Source organism: Littorina saxatilis, linkage group LG12 (genome assembly GCF_037325665.1).
Source record: "Littorina saxatilis isolate snail1 linkage group LG12, US_GU_Lsax_2.0, whole genome shotgun sequence".
In the NCBI taxonomy this organism is placed as follows: Eukaryota; Metazoa; Mollusca; class Gastropoda; order Littorinimorpha; family Littorinidae; genus Littorina; species Littorina saxatilis.
This window is the reverse complement of record NC_090256.1, coordinates 83,274,769-83,279,307: the sequence shown is the minus strand read 5'-3', so window position 1 is coordinate 83,279,307 and position 4,539 is coordinate 83,274,769. Positions and strand designations below refer to the sequence as shown.

At 43.7% G+C, this 4,539-nt stretch overlaps 1 protein-coding gene across 1 annotated transcript in view; it reads right to left on the bottom strand.

The window, feature by feature from the left end:
• LOC138982972 (uncharacterized) overlaps window positions 1–3,705 on the bottom strand; it is a 17,727-nt gene extending 14,022 nt beyond the window's left edge. The window contains exon 1 of the mRNA XM_070356364.1: window positions 2,795–3,705. The gene's annotated coding sequence lies outside the window, so the exon portion shown is untranslated. The remainder of the gene's footprint in view (window positions 1–2,794) is intronic.
• Between the last annotated feature and the right edge of the window lie 834 nt (window positions 3,706–4,539).

Genomic DNA, 4,539 nt, shown 5'->3' with positions numbered 1-4,539 from the left:
CCGTGTGTTCAAGATGGCAGGTGGTGAGGAATGACAAAGTATGTCAACGCAAAGGACACAAGGAACTTAGTCGATAAATATCGACAGGGGGCCGACAAATGGTTTAAATGGGAAATGTGTGTATATGGGTGTGGGTTTGAAACAAACAAACAAACCAACCCATGTGAACCCCGGGCCGCAGGCCTTCGATGTAGTGATTGAAAAAAAAGGATGTTCTCAAATGGTTCAATTCTCATTTGGTCTGATTCTCAAATGGTACCGGTATACTCCCCCCCCCCCCCCCCCCCTGGCCGCAGGCCTAGGAGTAAAATTTTTATAGACACTGACCTTCTTCCCAGGGGTCATTGACCCAGTTTTAGCTATGAGAGGTGGTTCGCCCAGAGGCTGTAGAGTATACTGGGGCGGTCTCTTTGATGTCTTGAGAGGAAACTTGGCCAGGGTAGTACATGCACCAGAACTGGTGGACACCAAGGACAAACATGAAATCGAAGCAGTTTGCTTTCAGAGAGAACGGTCGTCAGCAACTCAAACTTCTCTGTTTTCTTTTTTTTTTTAAATCTGACTTTCTTTGTGGCCCCCTGACTCCGCCCCCCTCCCTCTGTAAGGACCCCCCTCCACAAGGACCGATTTTTGTCAACATTTTAAAGGTCGCTAGAGAGGGGTTCCACTGTATGACCTAACCGCTACTGGCAGACGGCCTCAATCTTCACGCGCAAAGACGAGATTAATAGGTGCTCGGTTTTGGTATTTTGAATTACATTACATTAAACCTTTGTTGGGTTTCATGGTCATGGCAACAGCCATAATAATATTACATGATGTATAATATCATATTTCAGCATATGTGAATTACATGTCATCATACTAAACTGTCATACATTTTTATTCCTACATTATTCTGATTGATCACAACCAAACCTACTATCATTGGACACATCCAAATGCAAGCGCCTGTTCTTGACAATTTCTCTCTGATCTAAATATAAAATCAGTGCAATTTCCTGGGTCGGGCTTTGCCACAGACACTCACGGTTTGGCCTGTAGGTAAAATGTACAATGTATTTTCTGATTTGTGCACAAAAGCTTTTTTTCTTTTTTCTTTTTTTTAACATAACAATGTTTAATGTCACTGTATGTTTAAAAGACCATGGTCATATTTGTAAAAAAAATGTTAAATTAGAAAATAAATAACATTTTGGTTCATGATTTTTCCTACACCTGTGCTAAAAATAAGAAATAAAAATGTCGGGTATATAAGTCACTCAAATACAGCTAGGTATGAATGGCTCGGTTTGAGTTTGTTGCAGTTGACCCTGCACAATGCGACATATCATGTTTTTGTTGAACAATTTTGACGTCACCCCTCCCATAGGGTGACGTATTTCACAACTTCCTGTGTTACACAAACTCTGTGATGACCAATTTTGACGTCACCCCTCCCATAGGGTGACGGATTTCACAACTTTCTACAGATGAACAATTTTGACGTCACCCCTCCCATAGGGTGACGGATGTCACAACTTCCTGTGTACACAAACTGATGACGTATTTCACAACAAAATGGCGCTGCCCATGGTCAACCTCGAAACTATCCGTATAGAATGGGGGCGTCCTCGCCCCCATAACAACCTGAGAGTTACCCTGAAACGTGACCCCGCGCGCCCCTCGATGCAGACAAGCACAGGCGCCTGACGGCACACACACGGCAAGTGACAGGCGGCTTGACACCTACTAACCCAGATCAATTTGCCTGCTGCCCCGCACACACATGCTGGTCAATGTCAGTTCATTACACGTTTACTTGCATGACATTCATTCAAAGTCTCATAAATAAACATCTTCGCAATCCGTCGTGATGTTCTTTCTTACAATTTTGAATATGAACCACAAAAATAGCAGCAGTTACAGCAGTGACAGTAGAAGCAAACACATGACAACACCGACAATAGCAACAGCAACAGCAGCAGTAACAGGTCAGCAGCAGCAAAACACTAAAAACATCAATAATTACAGCAGCAGCAGCAGAAACTGACAACAACAACAACAACAACAACTTGACAACAACATCGACAACAACACAACAACAACTTGACAACAACATCAACAACAACACAACAACAACAACAACAACAATTACAACAGCAATAAAAACACCACCACCTTCATCACCACCAACTGATAAAATGAAGTTCAGTGCTGATATCTAACTTTGGATCTTGTCACTGAGGGACCTTACACTTGAAATTACATGAACAACGCAGGTGTTAACATTCAAATGGATGTCAACATCCACCAGGCCTGGCCCGGTCGGGAAATGTGTCTGTATTTTGTTGAGTGGCCGGGCATGGAGCACTGACAGCCACGAATTATGATCTGAGTGATACATGATATGCACCAGCCCACAGACAGACAGACAGACAGGCAGGCACTGAGGCAGTCACACACACACACACACACACACACACACACACAATTAAGCACTCACGCGGCACGCACACACTCACAAACACACACTGACACACAAACCGGCCGTGGCCGCACACACACACACACACACACACACGGCACACATCACACACACTGATGCACACACACACACACATATATCCACACCGTGGCACGCACGCAAGCTCGCATACACACACACACACACACACACACACACACACACACACACACACACACACACGAGTGACACACACACCAGAGATTCAAACACAAATCATTCACAATTATCTTTGCCCATCTACACTACAACGGAGAACAAAACAATAAATGACCTCTTTTAACTAACCTTCGCTGCCGTTAGCGACGCCACGATTTTCAAGTCCCAGTTTTCGGCACTGACTGACACTTTCACCACCACCAACCAGTGTTTACTTCGTGTATCTATTATTGGATTATCTTCGACAAAACCAGCGCACAGATCGCAAATCAGTTTTGCCAACTTATCTCATCGCCGGGTGTGCTACCACAGACATAGCTAGATGTCAGATTTTTTACACTGACGCACTCGCCACAACAGGGTGACTCAAAACCAGCCCCCCAGAAAAACCCAACAGGCGAACGTCTGCGTTATCCATAAACGAGTAAACGATCTGCACACACTGAGATGAATAGCTTGAGCTTAATTAGTCATAGCAAGCGCCTGTGTCAGCGTAAACAAGCAATTGCCTCGTATAATTATTCCTTCCATGTATTCAGGTGGGCACTCAATACCCCGTTCCGGCGAAGACTCAACAAATGTTCCCGCATAAGGCTCTCAGTTTCGTCTCATGGTATGAAAAAAGGGCCAGGTCATTCGTTTGACCTTTAGTACAAGCATTGGAGTAAAACTGAGTTTTTCCTGTCAGGGTTCAGCCCAGCAATTTACTTCTCTCTGGAAATGCCACGTCGGAAATGTATAAAACTTCCTTCGCGTAATGCACAGGCATGGCGGCCGCTGCTGCAATGATTACATCAAGTTATTTTGGTCTCGGACGCCAATGCCAAACCGTGAAGCCGGTTTAAAGATACCTTCCTTCTCGTGTAAAACGGTTATGTAAACGGTCACAGATCAACCCAGGCCTTTACACGCGTTAAAGGGCATCCTTCCACACAACAGTATGGCTGCTTTTTGTGCAAAGTGGGAACATGCTATTTTGTTGAATTAATGTTGTAATTACTTACACCGCTGACAAGCTGGATGCGAAATATTGACTCAGCAAAAAAAAAAAAAAAAGAAGAAGAAGAAGAAGAAGAAGAAGAAGAAGAAGAAGAACAACAACAACAACAACAACAACAACAACAACAACAACAACAACAACAACATGCTCTGACATGCATATAGCGCAGCCAGACTGTAGATTTTTTGGAATGCTTATTATCCCCAGGAAAGTCGTGACATATTTAATAATAATAATAATATGGGAGATTTATAGAGCGCTTTACATTCTCAAAGCGCTTTACAATGACAAACATACATAATACATACAAAGCAAAGCAAAAGCATGTGCAGCAGCATTCAGCACACAAGTGAACAACGAAACTCAAACACTACATCGATACAATCTGCAAGCATACTAACACAGGCAAAACATTCAAACATTCAAACACCTAATTCAAAAATGCACCATGTTGAAATAAAATTAATCAAAATACTGGGTGAAGAAGTGTGTTTTAAGGTTTGATTTGAAGGAACAGAATGTTTGGCAGTGTCGGATAGAGTAAGGGAGAGAGTTCCACGCAACGGCAGCAGAGTGGGAGAAGGCTCTCTGGCCGTGCTGTTTGCGACTAAAAGAAGATAGACGGAATATTCTAGTGTCTACAGAGGAGCGGAGGGATCGTGAGGGTGTATAGAGTGTGAACAGGTCAGACAGGTAGGATGGGGCTGAGCCAGATATTATTTTGTAGCAGATACAGCAGCACTTATATTGCGGTCGTGCACACGATGATTTGCATGAGAAGGAATGCTGCACCGCATAATAGTGGCGTCTTGCCTGCACAGCGCACACCAGGGGTGCGTTGCATAGAGCGGACGTTCTGTTCGCGAAGAGACAA